This window comes from Mustelus asterias, chromosome 4 (assembly GCF_964213995.1).
Source record: "Mustelus asterias chromosome 4, sMusAst1.hap1.1, whole genome shotgun sequence".
In the NCBI taxonomy this organism is placed as follows: domain Eukaryota; kingdom Metazoa; phylum Chordata; class Chondrichthyes; order Carcharhiniformes; family Triakidae; genus Mustelus; species Mustelus asterias.
This window is the reverse complement of record NC_135804.1, coordinates 43,614,907-43,631,380: the sequence shown is the minus strand read 5'-3', so window position 1 is coordinate 43,631,380 and position 16,474 is coordinate 43,614,907. Positions and strand designations below refer to the sequence as shown.

General features: G+C 44.4%; 1 pseudogene; it reads right to left on the bottom strand.

Annotated features, from left to right (window-relative positions):
* Positions 1–3,744: 3,744 nt before the first annotated feature.
* On the bottom strand, positions 3,745–4,240 carry LOC144492269 (small ribosomal subunit protein uS9 pseudogene; annotated as a pseudogene).
* Positions 4,241–16,474: the final 12,234 nt, after the last annotated feature.

Here is a 16,474-nt window from a genome sequence, read left to right as displayed (position 1 = left end):
TCAATATTATTCTTATCTGCTGATGTTGTTGAAGCCTGATTACTTCAGGATGTTTTAGCCTGTTATCTGATAGAAGTCCAAGATACCAGCTTTAAGCATCTTGGAGTAATTTAATCACACTTCAATAGCACTAAGGACAGGAAAACATTTTGAAATCACGTAAATTTGGAGAAAGATAAATTTAGGACATGAAACTGGAACCACAATTGCTGAGCATTCATTGAAAATGATAATCTGAAAGTTATTTGAGATGGCAAGTATTCTAACTCTAAGCGGCGTTGAGCTTAGCAATGCCTCATAGGAATGGCAAGAGTTTTGAGGGTGGTATGGGTCCTAGGACTAGGTTACAGTAGCACAGCAGTAATGATCCCATCACTTGGCAATATTGAGAGTTGCCATCAATTTCTACAAAGGTGTAGCTTGATACTTCCTTGGTATATGATCAGCAGCCATCAAAGTGGAAACAATTTCATGATTGACCATAACACAATACAGCTTATTTGCATTTTTTCAATCATGAATTAATCAGTGGTCCCATAATGAAGGTATTTTGTGTTCGATGGATGCCTTTGCATTATTCCACCATGTCACTGCTCAGCTGAATCACCGTATTCAAACATGTTGAATAAATACTGAAGCTATAGTGTCCACATCATTGTAGAATCCCAAGCAAAGTTATAGCCCTAACTCTTTGAAAAGCATATTGCTACATTCCCTGAATCTGTCCAGAGAGAAGTACGAACAGATCTTTCATCATAACTACTCACTTTTATAGCAGGGGAGCCACATGACACAGAGTAACTCACACACAATCCCCTTATTCAGTCTTTAAAAAAGAAAAAAATTCTCAACCTGGCTTGTGGGTGACAGCACAAGAACTTGCAGTCAAGAAAGTTAGCGCCAATGTGCCCTGTCAGACCATTAAAAAGTTAGCCTGGTATTCCCAGATATTGGAACCATGTGTGCTAAGGAATTTTTCTTCTGGTAAGACATTCCAAATATTGTACCACTGCCAAACACGGCGGTGTTAGACTAATTTAAGCAGTATGTTGGAACCATCTCTTAGAACTTTGATCATCTGGAGATCGTTTGTTACAAATTGAACTAACCCAGTCTCTATTTCTGGTGGATCAGATCTCTGGATTTGTTGAATTAAATGCCTCATTTAATACAGTTTGCACATGAAAGAAAGTTACACTCAGGAATCCACCGACAAATATTTCACGTAACCAACTGCTCTCATTTTTATTACTTTTAAACATAATCCATATTACACTCACACTGCTTCTAATAACCTCTGCCCTGTTTAGAGCTTGTGTCTACAGAGTTCCGTGTGTTGGGGGGAAAATATCACACAATTATGAGTGTATCCTAACCAGAAACACATTTGTATCATTTTCACAAAATAACTTTTCTGCAGGAAGATATAAAGCTGGATTAGTCTAGGATAACATTTGCATCTCAAATCCTCATCGTTCAGCTTGTACCACATCAATGTGATTGCTGTATCGTACGGTGTTTTGTGATATGTTTTCACATTAGCTTCGAGTGAAAGAAAAACACAAATGAAGCAGAGGAGTTAAAGATCCCAGTTTCACAATTTTACTTTGTGTTGCTTTGCCTGCCATTGCAGAGTGTCATGGGAGTTAGAGTTTAATGAGGTTTTTTAAATATTGTTAGTTATTCTCCCATGGCATTTCTTACTGACAAAGGTTTAGAAAAATTGTATATCTTACTTCCTGTAACTGCCTTGCTGCTTGCCTCCCACTCCTTCATTCTTTCTGTCTTGCTTTCTATGTCTTTCTTTTTGTCTTCATTCCCTTCCTAATCTTTATTCCTTTTACACTTATGGGTGGTACAGTGGCACAGTGGTTAGCAGTGCTGCCTCACAGCACGAGAGACCCGGGTTCAATTTCCAGCTTGGGTTACTGTCTGTGCGAAGTCTGCACGTTCTCCCTGCATTCTTCCCTAGATAACAAAGCCACCTATGTCAGACTCCTATTTAGCCAACACCATTATGCCTACAAAACTCATCTCCGAACTCCGTGGCCTGGGCCTCGGCTCCTCCCTCTGCGACTGGATCCTGAACTTCCTAACCCACAGACCGCAATCAGTAAGGATAGGCAACAATACCTCCTCCATGATCATCCTCAACACCGGTGCCCCACAAGGCTGTGTCCTCAGCCCCTTACTATACTCCTTATATACCTATGACTGTGGCCAAATTCTCTTCCAACTTGATTTTCAAGTTTGCTGATGACAATGACGAGATGGATCTCAAACAATGACGAGACAAAGTATAGAAAGAGAACTGGTGTGACGACAATAATCTCTCCCTCAATATTAACAAAACAAAGGAGATAGTCATTGACTTCAAGGAGCGTAGTGGAGGACATGCCCCTGTCTAACACCAATGGGGACAAGTAGAAATGGTCGAGAGCTTCAAGTTTTTAAGTGTCCAGATCACTAACAACCTGTCCTAATCCCTCCATGCCAATGTTAATCATTAAGAAAGCTCACCAATGCCTCTACTTTCTCAGAAGACGAAGCAAATTTGGCATGTCCACTGCGACTCTCACCAACTTTTACAGATGCACCATAGAAAGCATTCTTTCTGGTTGTATCACAGCTTAAAATGGCTCCAGCTCTGTCCAAGACTGCAAGAAACTACAAAGTGTCGTGAATGAAGCCCTGTCCATCACTCAAACCAGCCTCCCATCCATTGGCACTGTCTACACTTCCCACGGCCTTGGAAAAGCAGCCAGCATCAGGGACCCCATGCACTCTGGACATACTCTCTTCCATCTTCTTCAGTCAGGAAAAAGATATGAAAATCTGAGTACAGGTACCAACTGACTCAAGAACAGCTTCTTCCCTGCTGCCATCAGACTTTTGAATGGACCTACCTTGCATTAAGTTGATCTTTCTCTACACCCTAGCTATGACTGCAACACTGCATTCTGCACTTCCTCCTTTCCTTCTCTATGAACAGTATGCTTTGCATAGTGCGCATGAAAAAATATTTTTCACTGTACACAAATACATGTGACAATAATAAATCAAATTAAATCAAATCAAAATCATGTCTGCGTGAAACCAGGAGCTTCGGTTTCCTCCCACAGTCTGAAAAACGTGCTAGTTAGGTGCATTGCCCGTGCTAAATTCTCCCGCAGTGCACCTGAACAGGGGCCAGAGTATGGCGACTAGGGGATTTTAACAGCAACTTCGTTGTAATGTGACCTCTTGTGACACTAATAAATAAAACAATAAAATTTTCTCTTGCCTCTGTACTTTTTTGCTGATGCTCTTTACCTTAATTCAAGTTCATCCTGTTTCTGTCCTCTTTGCTCTGATGTCTGTGTATGCCACCTTTCTAATTGTTTGGATGCACTTTTCAAACCCAACATATCAATTTCCCCATTCTCCCCGCCGCCACTGCCTCGGTCCTGTCACTAAGACAAGCAAGTGAGGGTATGGGGTTGGCAGGGAGAAGTGTTAAATTTGGAAATACGCGAAATCTGACCTCACCTTTGCAAAAAGAAGACTAATGGTGTCCTGCCATTAAATTCAACAGAACGTCTGCATTCCCAGTAAGCAGTTCCCCTTATTCTCAACCTATCAGAAATATAGGGATCTATGTCTCTCTCACTCTCTACTTCAGTATATTTGGCTCTCTGTTAGTCTCTGACATGCTTTCTATAAGTTTGTTTCTCTTCTTTTCTTTGCCTCACAATCTGGCCAGTCTTTTTTTTTGACAGTCACATATTTATTTGCCACAATCAAATGAAAGAGTTAACGGTAAGATTTCTGGTAACGTGCATGGGCACCAGGTCCACCAAATTTCTTGGCCTCACAACGGCGTGGATCAGCAACCAGCAAGGTCCTGTCATACTGTATGAGGATGTCCTTGATTTCTTTCTTGGAGGCTTCATCTACATATTTCTGGTAGTATGCCACCAATGCTTTAGAAATGGATTGACGGCTAGCATAGATTTGAGCTACATGACCACCCCCTTTCACACGAACTCGAATATCGACTCCAGCAAATCTCTCCTTGCCCAACAGCAGAACTGGTTCCAACAGTTTGTACTGCAAGGTTCTTGGCTCAATCTGTTCCAGAGGTCTTCCATTTACTTTGATAAGGCCATTTCCTCTTTTACAGTGGGCCACAGCAGTTGCTGTTTTCTTCCGCCCAAAAACCTGGACCGACTGCAAAGGACCTTTTGCAGGCATCTTCCCGTTACTCTTTGCCACGAGCACAACAGCGATGTGGGCGCAAAATATTATAGAACTTGGAAAATGAGATTCTCCCGGTGAAATCTTACTTTCCGATTCTGCCCACCCCCTGCCGGTGAATTGTTGAGGTTCCCGTCCAAAAAGGTCAGGAATTTCATTTCAATAAAATTAAATACAATTAGCAGGCTACCCCGCCGTATCATCCCCCACTCTTGGAATTCCTCACTCGCCGATGTCACATCACATCGGCGAGGTTTATAACTGCTTTTTAAAAACATGAACCAGATGAGGGAAACCAGCAGGGGGTGTGCAGGTAAGTATAGCCTCCAGGGGGAGAGGGTCATGCCCGGGCAGTACCCTGGCACTGCCCCGGCACTGCCCCCCCCCAAGGGTAGTGCCAGGGTGCCAGGGGACAGTGCCAGGGGAATGTGCCAAGGGGGTTCCCCTTATCAGTTCAGAGTGTCCCATGTCTGTTGGGAGTTGGGGAGTTTCTGTGTTGCCTATTGGAGATCAGGGGACCCTTTCAAAAGGGTGCTCCAATCTTGGGATTCCCGGCTGCCAGCTTCTTATGGGCCCATCCCACCACCACAGTGCGGCATGGTGGCACAGTGATTAGCACTGCTGCCTCACAGTGCGAGGGACCCGGGTTCAATTCCCGGCTTTGGTCACTGTCTGTGCGGAGTCTGCACATTCTCCCCGTGTTTGCATGGGTTTCCTCTGGTGCTCTGTTTTCCGCCCACAGTCCGAAAGATGTGCTGGTTAGGTGCATTGGCCATGCTAAATTCTCCCTCAGTGTACCCGAACAGGCGCCGGAGTGTGGCGACTAGGGGTTTTCACAGTAGCTTCATTGCAGTGTTAATGTAAGCTTACTTGTGACACTAATAAATAAACTGTGAACTTTAAAAAAAGCATATCAGCGGGGGCCACGCCATCAGGTGTTTTCTGCAGAGTGGTCGGTTACCCGAAGAGAAAAGCCGGCTGTAGAGCCTGTGAGCTGCACACTCATTTTCTCACCTCACCGTGGGGAGTTCTGGGAAGGTTTGTAGTTTAATTTTATAGTGCGGGTGGCAGTGGTTGCTGGTTAAGTGTTTTATTTTTACCTGTATATAAGTTGGGTGGTTCCTAAACCCGAGACACTACACTTGTAGTGTCCCCCACCCTTCCACCTCCTCTAACTTAAAGGGGGTGAGTGAATATCAGGTAAGCTCTTTCTTTTTCTTGTTTTATCCACAAGTTATCTAGAGGGGATGGCAGGGAAGCCAGTGCAATGTTCCTCCTGCAGAATGTTTGAGGTGAAGGACGCCGTCAGTGTCCCTGCTGATTTCACCTGTGGGAAGTGCACCCATCTCCAGCTCCTCAAAAACCGCATTAGGGAACTGGAGCTGGATGAACTTCGGATCATTCGTGAGGCAGAGGTGGTCATAGATAGAAGCTTCGGGGATGTAGTTACTCCGAAGAATGAAGATAGATGGGTGACGGTGAGAGGGGCTGGGAGGAGGCAGTCAGTACAGTGATCCTGTGTGGTCGTTCCCCTTGGCAACAAGTATACCGCTTTGGATACTGTTGAGGGGGACGACCTACCAGTGGTAAGCCAAGGTGACCGGATCTCCAGCACTGAGTCCATCCCTGTGGCTCAGATGGGAGGGGGGAGAGCAGGAGGCCAATAGTTATTGGGGACTCGATAGAGGGACAAATAGGAGGTTCTGTGGCAGTGAAAGAGACTCACGGATGATATGTTGCCTCCCGGGTGCCAGGGTCCGTGACGTCTCGGACCGTGTTTTCAGGATCCTTAAGGGGGAGGGGGAACAGTCACAAGTCGTGGTACACATCGGTACCAATGACATAGGTAAGAGAAGGGACGGGGATTTAAAACAGGAATTTAGGGAGCTAGGGTGGAAGCTGAGAGCCAGGACAAACCATGTTGTCATCTCTGGTTTGTTGCTGGTGCCACATGATAGCAAGTTGAGGAACAGGGAGAGCGTGCAGATAAACACGTGGCTGCAGGGATGGTGTAGGAGGGAGGGTTTCATTTACATGGATAATTGAAGCACATTCTGGGGAAGGTGGGACTTGTACAAACAGGACGGTTTGCACCTGAACCAGAGGGGCTCTTCAGGGGGGGGTTTAAACTAATTTGTCAGGGGGATGGAAAAATGAGCTGTAATCTAGAAGCCAGTAATATAGGCTGATGTTAGAAATAGGAAAGGAGCGGTCACGTTGTTAGGAGTTTTCTATAGGCCCCCAAATAGTAATAGAGATGTGGAGGAAGAAATTGCAAAGCAGATTATGGATAAGTGTGGAGGTCACAGGGTAGTTGTCATGGGTGACTTTAACTTTCCAAATATTGATTGGAACCTTTATAGGTCGAATAGTTCGGATGGGGCAGTTTTTGTACAGTGTGTGCAGGAGAGTTTCCTGACACAATATGTGGATCGGCCGACAAGAGGTGGGGCCACATTGGACTTGGTACTGGGTAATGAACCGGGCCAAGTATTAGATTTGTTTGTGGGAGAGCACTTTGGAGATAGTGACCACAATTCGGTGTCTTTCATTATTGCAATGGAGAGGGATAGGGCCATACGGCAGGGCAAGGTTTATATTGAGGGAGGGGTAATTATGATGCGATTAGACAAAAATTAGGGAGCATAAGATGGGAACAGAAACTGTCAGGGAAAGGCACTAATGAAAAGTGGAGCTTGTTCAAGGAACAAATACTGCTTGTCCTTGAAAGGTATGTCCTTGTCAGGCAGGGAGGAAATGGCCGAGTAAGGGAACCATGGTTCACAAAAGAGGTTGAATGTCTTGTCAAGAGGAAAAAGGAAGCGTATGTAAGGATGAGAAAACAAGGTTCAGTTGGGTCGCTTGAGGGTTACAAGGTAGCAAGGAATGAGCTTACAAAAGGGCTTAGGAGAGCTAGGAGGGGGCATGAGAAGTCCTTGGTGGGTCGGATCAAAGAAAACCTCAAGGCTTTTTACTCTTATGTGAGAAATAAAAGAATGACCAGGGTGAGGTTAGGGCTGGTCAAGGATAGTCGTGGGAACTTGTGCATGGAGTCAGAAGAGATAGGAGAGGCAATGAATGAATACTTTTCTGCAGTGTTCACCAAGGAGAGAGGCCATGTTTTTGAGGATGAGAGTGTGATACAGACTGATAGGCTGGAGGAGGTAGATGTTCTGAGGGAAGATGGATTAGCAATTTTGAAAAAACCTGAGGGTCGATAAGTCCCCTGGGCCAGATGGGATATATCCTAGGATTCTTTGGGAGGCAAGGGATGAAATTGCAGAGCCTTTGGCTTTGATCTTTGGGTCCTCACTGTCTACGGGGATAGTGGCAGAGGATTGGAGAGTGGCAAATGTTGTTCCTCTGTTCAAGAAAGGAAATAGGAATGACCCTGGTAATTATAGGCCGGTTAGTCTTCCTTCGGTGGTCGGTAAGTTAATGGAAAAGGTCCTGAGGGATAGGATTTATGACCATTTGGAAAGATGCAGCTTAATCCGGGATAGTCAACACGGATTCGTGGAGGGTAAGTCTTGCCTCACGAATTTGATTGAATTCTTTGAGGAGGTAACTAAGTGTGTTGATGAAGGTAGAGCAGTTGATGTTGTATACATGGATTTTAGTAAGGCGTTTGATAAGGTTCCCCATGGTCGGCTCATGAAGAAAGTAAGGAGGTGTGGGATAGAGGGAAATTTGGCCAGTTGGATAAATAACTGGCTATCTCATAGAAGACAGAGGGTGGTGGTGGATGGAAAATTTTCAGACTGGAGACCAGTTACCAGTGGTGTACCACAGGGATCAGTGCTGGGTCCTCTGCTATTTATGATTTTTATCAATGACTTGGAGGAGGGGGTTGAAGGGTGGGTCAGTAAATTTGCTGATGACACCAAGATTGGTGGAGTAGTGGATGAGGTGGAGGGCTGTTGTAGGCTGTAAAGAGACATTGATAGGATGCAGAGCTGGGCCGAAAAATGGCAGATGGAGTGTAACCCTGATAAGTGCGAGGTGATTCATTTTGGTAGGACAAATTTGAATGCGGATTACAGGGTCAATGGCAGGTTTCTGAGGAATGTGGAGGAACAAAGAGATCTTGGAGTTCATATCCACAGATCTCTGAAGGTTGCCACTCAAGTGGATAGAGCCGTGAAGAAGTCCTATAGTGTGTTAGTGTTTATTAACAGGGGGTTTGAGTTTAAGAGCCGTCGGGTTATGCTACAACTGTACAGGACCTTGGTGAGACCACATTTGGAATATTGTGTGCAGTTCTGGTCACCTCACTATAAGAAGGATGTGGAAGCATTGGAGAGAGTGCAGAGGAGATTTACCAGGATGCTGCCTGGTTTGGAGGGTAGGTCTTATGAGGAAAGGTTGAGGGAGCTAGGGCTTTTCTCTTTAGAGCGGAGGAGGATGAGAGGTGACTTAATAGAGGTTTATAAGATGATGAGGTGGATAGATAGAGTGGACGTTCAGAGACTATTTCCTCGGGTGGATGTAGTCCACTCATGGTGGGAGATATAGGAGGGATGTCCGAGGTAGATTCTTTACTCAGAGAGTGGTTGGGGTGTGGAATGGACTGCCTGCAGTGATAGTGGAGTCGGACACTTTAGGAACTTTCAAGCGGTTTTTGGATAGGCACATGGAGCACACCAGAATGATAGGGAGTGGGATAGCTTGATCTTGGTTTCGGACAAAGCTCGGCACAACATCGAGGGCCGAAGGGCCTGTACTGTGCTCTACTGTTCTATGTTCTACAACCAGCACGCTGCTCAGAGAATGGAAAATTACCCCCATTATCTTTTTCTCCTTGCCTGTCACCGTAACATGGGTGCAAAATCAGAAACCTCCCACGGGCAGAGAAATGATTTCACCTTCTTCTCGTGTTATAAAAGCAAACGTTGGCTGATGCTGGAAATCTGAAATAAAAACAGGAAGTGCTGGAAGAACAGAGAACAAAGAACAAAGAAAATTACAGCACAGGAACAGGCCCTCCAAGCCTGCACCAACCATGCTGCCCGACTGAACTAAAATTCCCTACCCTTCCGGGGACCATATCCCTCCATTCCCATCCAATTTGTCAAGAAGCCCCTTAAAAGACGCTATCGTATCTGCTTCCACTACCCCCACCGGAAGCGAGTTCCAGGCACCCATCACCCTCTGTGTAAAGAAAACTTGTCTCGTATATCTACTTTAAACTTGCCCCTCGCATCTTAAACACATGCCCCCTGGTAATTGACTCTTCCGCCAGAGGAAAAAGCTTCTGACTATCCAGAACTCAGCAGGTATGGTCAATTCTTTGAAGAGAGAAACAGTTCTTGTTTTAAGCCCAACAGGATTCTTCTTTGGTAATACCTTTTGGTTTTCTTGGACAAGATAAGGCTGAAGAAAGCACAACAATCTTCAGCCAGAAGTGCCGAGTGGATGATTAGTCTCAGGCTCCTATGGAGGTCCCCAGATGCCAGTTTTCAGACAATTCTATTCACACCACGTGATATCAAGAAACGGCTGAACTGCAAAGGCTATGACAATATTGCGGCAATTAAACTCAAGAACTTGCTGCACCCCAGGCCAAGCTGCTCCAGTACAGCTTCAATACTCACATCTACCAGCAATGTGGAAAATTGCCCAGGTATGTCCTGTACACAAAAAGCAGGACAAATTCAACCAAGCACCACCAGCCTACGCTCAATCATCAGTGAAGTGATGGAAGGAGTCATCAACACTGCTATCAAGTGGCACTTGCTTAGCAGTAACCTGCTCACTGATGCTCAGTTTGAGTTTTGTCAGGGTCCCTCAACTCCTGACCTCATTACAGCCTTGGTTCAAACATGGACAAAAGAGCTGAATGCCAGAGGTGAGGTATTAGTGACTGCGCTTAACAACAAGGCAACACTTGACCAAGTGTGGCATGGGAATCAGGGCGAAAACCTTCTGCTGGTTGGAATCATACCTGACACAAAAAAAGATGGGTTTGGTTGTTGGAGGTTAATCACCTCAGCTCCAGTATGTCACTGCAGGAGTTCCTCAAGATAGTGCCCTAGGCCCAGCCATCTTCATCAGTGACCTTCCTTCCATCATAAGGTCAGAATTGGGGATGTTCGCTGATGACTGCACAATGTTCAGTACCATTTGCGATCCCTTAGATACTGAAGCAGTCCATGTCCAAATGCAGCAAGCACTGGACAATATCCAGGCTTGGGCTGACAAGTTGCAAGTAGCATTTGCTCCACTAAGTGCCAAGAAATGACCATCTCCAACAAGAGAGAATCTAACTATTGTCCAACACTTCACATCCAATGGCATAACCATCACTGAATTCCCCCTGATGAACATCTTGGGGGTTAGCATTGACCATAAACTGAACTGGACTAGCCATATAAATACTGTGACTGCAAGAGCAATAAGAAGTTTAACAACACCAGGTTAAAGTCCAACAGGTTTATTTGGTAGCAAAAGCACACACTGGTGTTGTTAAACTTCTTACTGTGTTTACCCCAGTCCAACGCCGGCATCTCCACATCATGACTGCAAGAGCAAGTCAGAGGTTCGGAATCCTGCGAGGAGTAATTCACCTCCTGACTCCCCAAAGCCTGTCCACCAACTATAAGGCGCAATCAGGAGTGTGATGGAAAACTCTCCACTTGTCTGGATGGGTGCAGCTCCAACATCATCAAGAAGCTTGACCCCATCCATGATAAAGAAGCTTGCTTGATTGGCACCCCGTCCACAAACATTCACTCCCTCTACCACTGATGCATAGTCGTAGCAGCAGTGTGTACCATCTACAAGATGCACTGCAGGAGCTCACCAAAACTCCTTAGACACCACCTTCTAAACCCATGACACTACCACTTAGAAGAACAATGGCAGCAGATACATGGGAACACCACCATCTGGAAGTTCCCCTCCTAGTCACTCGCCATCCTGACTTGGAAATTACTGTTCCTTCATTGTTGCTGGGTCAAAGTCCTGGAACTCCCTCCCTAACAGCACTATCGGTGTACCTATACCACATGGACTGCAGTGGTTCAAGAAGACAGCTCACCCCCTCCTTCTCAAGGGCAATTAGGGATGGCCAATGAAAATGCTGACCATGAATGAATTTTTAAAATCTAACCGCAATTTCTAGACTGTACGATTAATGCAGACTGGACTGTGAAACAAGAGGGATTTCTTTTAGATAGGTATTCAATCAATAGGTTATTCTAATATCCAAAGTGGTTAGCACTGCTGCCTCACAATGACAGGGACTCAGTTTCAATTCCAGCCTCAGGTGACTGTATGGAGTTTGCATGTTCTCCCTGTGTCTGCATGGGTTTCCTCCCACAGTCCAAAGATGTGCAGGTTAAGTGGATTGGTCATGCTAAATTGCCCCTTAGTGTCCCAAAATGCGTAGCTGAGGGGTATTAGTGGAGTAAATACACGGGGTTACAGGAATAGGGCCCAGGTAAGATACTCCTTGGGAGTGTTGGTGCAGACTTAATGAGCTGAATGACATCCTTCTGCACTGTTGGAATTCTATGACTCGAAGTGCCTTAAATAAATTCAACATTTAATTGTTCAGGACTAGGTGAGAATTGGAAGGCTGGCTGACTGCACTCTTGTGCCTTGTGCCCTTTCCTTGTATCCATTTTAAATAGGTGAATAGTGTTCTCACAAAAATCTGAACATTGACCTCCATATTTATGCAAGTTCATGCTATTAATGCCAGGTTAGCCAGGTCCCTTTGAAGTAGAAGTGTTTCTATACGGTGTGCTTGGCGATGGAAGCATTCAACTCACTATGGCAGAGGTGGTAAGCCAATTGCTAAACTAGTTAGATCTACAGTACTCATGAGTACTACTAGTGATTGACCAGCTAGTGTGTTGCACTTGGAACTTGTGAAGGTAGACCTGTCACTGAACTGAGATTTCCTTCCCACTTGGCTCCAGACAGCACTCAAGTCAGTTCTCAAACAGATTGCTTGCTATGCTTAACTCTTTTAAAAAACATAATGAGCCAGTGCAATTTACTACTGTATCACCATATTTGTGCTAAAACTGCAAAAGCAACCCTTAATATTTCTTAATAATATAGGTTTGAGGGCTGTTAGTTAGTTAAAGCAATCTGATCCTTCGGACTGAGTCTGTGCTGCCTGTGTGCTTGCCTTTACAAAGCCTGTAATGTGGAATTATTTCATGTGGTTTGGGTTTTATTTGGTTTACATTAGTTTAATTGTTTAGTGAATTAAATATGCAAACATTAAACAGTGCCAATCTGTGTTACACATAAAAGGGGAGTTTATTTAAATCCAACCAGCCTTAACTGTTAACAGCAAAATAGAAATGATGAAACTGAAAAGCATGGGTATACAGAAGTGAAGCAATAATACTATGCTTCATTAATAATATAACTTAATAACATCACATTATCATTAATATTAACAATATTGGTCACTGTCTGTATCCTTGATATACAATATACATAATATATTAATTAGTAAATGCAAATTATACAAATGTGGTACATAATAAATAAATATTGCCTCAGGGTAACTACACAGTATTTTCATGAGAACTGTTGATCTTCACATCGTCTGCTTAGCCCTTTGCTCGATGTTTTAAATGCGTCTCCCACAGAGGAAGTAAGGTTACAATGCAATCTTACTCATCCATCACAGTAGCCCTCTCCGATATTGCACAAATTATTTTATAGCATGAATTATCTATGACCCCACTTCCCAATTCTTAGAGGCAACTTACTGTGCGCTTGGGACTGATGGCTCCATTGCTGGCTCCATGTGAAATTAAGACCTATTGTTGTTCCCCATATATGTTCATTGACTCTGTCTACACATCCCCCTACCTCAGGAAAGCAGCCAGCATAATTAAGGACTCCACGCACCCTGGACATTCTCTCTTCCACCTTCTTCCGTCGATAAAAGATACAAAAGTCTGAGGTCGCCTACCAAACGACTCAAGAACAGCTTCTTCCCTGGTGCCATCAAACTTTTGAATGGGCCTACCTCGCATTAAGTTGACCTTTCTCTACATCCTAGCTATGACTGTAACACTACATTCTGCACTCTCTCCTTTCCTTCTCTACGTATGCTTTGTCTGTTTAGCACGCAAAAAACAATACTTTCTACTGTATACTAATACATGTGACAATAATAAAATCAAATCAAATTGTTGCCCTGGCTGATATGTGCTAACATGGTGCTGACCAGAAATCAATCTTGGGTCATTCCAGCCTGTTTGGCTAAGCATCATAGCAGTTTTGTTAAGTTTATGTATTAGTGTCACAATAGGCTTACATTAACACTGCAATGAAGTTACTGTGAAAATCCCCTGGTCACCACACTCCTGTGCCTGTTTGGGTACAATAAGGAAGAATTTAGCATGGCCACCTAACCAGCCAGTCTTTTGAACTGTGAGAGGATACCAGAGCACGTGGAGGAAACCCACACAGACACGGGGAGAACGTGCAGACTCTGCACAGACACTGACCCAAGCCCAGAATCGAACCTGGGTCCCTGGCGCTATGAGGGAGCAGTGGTAACCACTGTGCCACTGTGCTGTCCCTGCTAATGCACCAAGAAAATCTAATCCCACATCATTTTATTGGTCTGACGAGACACCAGATACATTATTGCCCTCGCTTGCCCATACCGAAGGATATCATGCTTCAGAATTACAAAGCATTTCAAGATGATTGATATCAAAAGTTAATGCCAGATTATGCCACACAGCACAGTTGAACGCTTTGGGTGGAACTTTACCAGCACGTCCGCCAAAGTTCGTATGATCCCGCCCAAGGCCAATAGAGAATGCTGTTCTCCAAGCCTCACCCGGTCCCGGAATCAAGGCGGGCGTGCCAGTAAAATTCCGGCCAAAGTTGCAATGTAGTTTTAGAATAAGTTCACTCTACTGCTGAGAGTGCATCATTCATTCCACAATCTTGGTCCGCTATGCACACATGTCTCTTCATAATGGTTTCTACCTAAAACACAGTGGGGTATGATCCCTACTCAGGACTATCAACCTATATTCCACAGCAAAGCTGCCAAGTTGAAATCTGTGAATTGGCACCAAAAATTGAATATATTGACCTTGTCACTGCCATTTCCTGACTGGCAGACCACTAATAATCCGTGTCCTCAATAATTGGAGAGAATAGAGTGGATATTTTTTGCAATGTGTCATGGTACTAAAGGGAGTAATTCTACACTCCCAGTGGGGGACCGCACTTGTACGGATCATGGGTCAGAAATAGATCAACATTGTAGCTATGGTTTTCTGGTTAGTGCTCCCTGCAATAGCAGCCTCCTCCTGGAGGTGTAGGTTGAAGAATATAGCCCTTAGATATATTTAGCACCGATCTTCTCTGCATTGGACATTTACATGCTGCCAAAGATTCCATCATAGAGAAGGCTTGTTGCTCTGTTATCCCTAGTCACCACAGAAGATGCTGGATGGTGGCATTAATTAATGTGAAGGGATTTTCTTCAAAACTACATAAAAGGTTCTGCTGATGAAACAAAATATCGTGGTTGTTTTAAATCAAAATCTGGGTGCACAGATATAACGTGTGGCTGCCTCTTCTACCCTTCATCTCCATCGGGTTTGGTCATTCTTCGTGCACTTCATCCTTCATGTATCCTTCGTGTATCCATGTGGTAGCACAGTGGCGCGGTGGTTAGCACTGTTGCCTCACAGCTCCAGGGTCCTGGGTTCAATTCTGACCTTGGGTGACTGTGTGGAGTTTGCACGTTCTCCCTGTGTCTGCATTGGTTTGCTCTGGTTTCCTGCCACAGTCCAACGATATGCAGGTTAGGTAGATTGGACATGCTAAATTTCCCCTTAGTGTCCCAAGATGTGTAGATTAGATGGACTAGCCATGGTGAATGTGTGGGGTTACTGGGGGAGAGTGCCTGGTAAGGTGTTCTTTCAAGACTTGATGGGCTGAATGGTCTCTTCTGCACAGTAGGTATTCTATGATTTAATGCAGCCTTGCACCATGGAGTAGCCTGTCTAAATGCTTTGTTCCATTCTCTGAAAGCTTACAAATCCTGACTCCCGATGATGTGATCTTCTGGAGTGAAACTGGCGTAATGGCTTCAAAATGTACTGTATTTTTAAGAGTTTGCATCCTTTTCAATGGCGTAATCTGGTTTTTATTTCTGAAATGAGACAAGGCCTCACCCCTGAATATGTAAAAGTAACTTGAGATACTGCTTAAATCTTGGGCCCTCAGTTGGAAAACCCTGATAAGTTTAAATTGAATTAGAAAGTCTGGTGTGAATAGTATTGGCAAGCACAAGTTCCACTAATATTGCTATTATCTCAGTGGTATTATTTTCCTTTCTTTACAGCTAAAATATTTTAAACTGATCTGATTAGATAAATCATCTAGGACTTATATAGGACTTTGAAATGGATACTGTTGTATTTTACATTGTACATGGAAGGGTAATAGAAGCAATTGCAAACATTTGATTTATATTTCACTCAGCACCCCAGGGAAAACTGTTCAGGAGTCCCTCTGCTATCCACTGACCCCTGCTGGAGCAGTGCGAATGTGGAAATGTAGTAAGGAAAGGCTCAGAGTTGGCTCTGGGGGCCCTGTCTTTCAATCGGAATCCAACACTCACTTTTAAAGGCTCACTTTTGAAAATGTCCTCCAGGCCACTGTGTTAGAAGGCTGACAGCACCCACGAAATCATATTCCAGCATGAGTCACAGCCTTCAGGCAAGCTGGGCCAAAGGAAGAAATAAAATAAAAGCACCCAAAATGGATCTAATCCTGTCAAATTCCCACTGGAGTTTCAGTAGGAACAGTTGCAGAATAGACTGGGACCTGTTAATGCTAGGTTTCTGCTGTGTGTTAACCTTCTGGGATGATCTTAATGGGGAGCAGAGCTTCCATCCTGTCTCTTAGGAGACCAGTGGGATAAGGTGATGCTTATGGAACACATCAAAGTTCCTCCACCGCTGGCCACCTGATGAATCTGACATATAGTTGGTTTTGGTGTGGACCAGGTATATCTGCTGACCAACAGACAGTTGCGAAGTCTATCCGGAGGTAGGAACTGTGTCCTGCATCCTGGATATCCGGCCAAACAAGTCTTTTTTAGTTATTTTACAGAGGTTCCTTTTTCATTTGGGCCATTGTAGAGGCTGACTCATGCCCTCCCCACCATTCTGTCCCCAAACCAAGGCAGCCCGAGGTCTGTCCCCACTGACTTTCCAACCACTTGACTAGA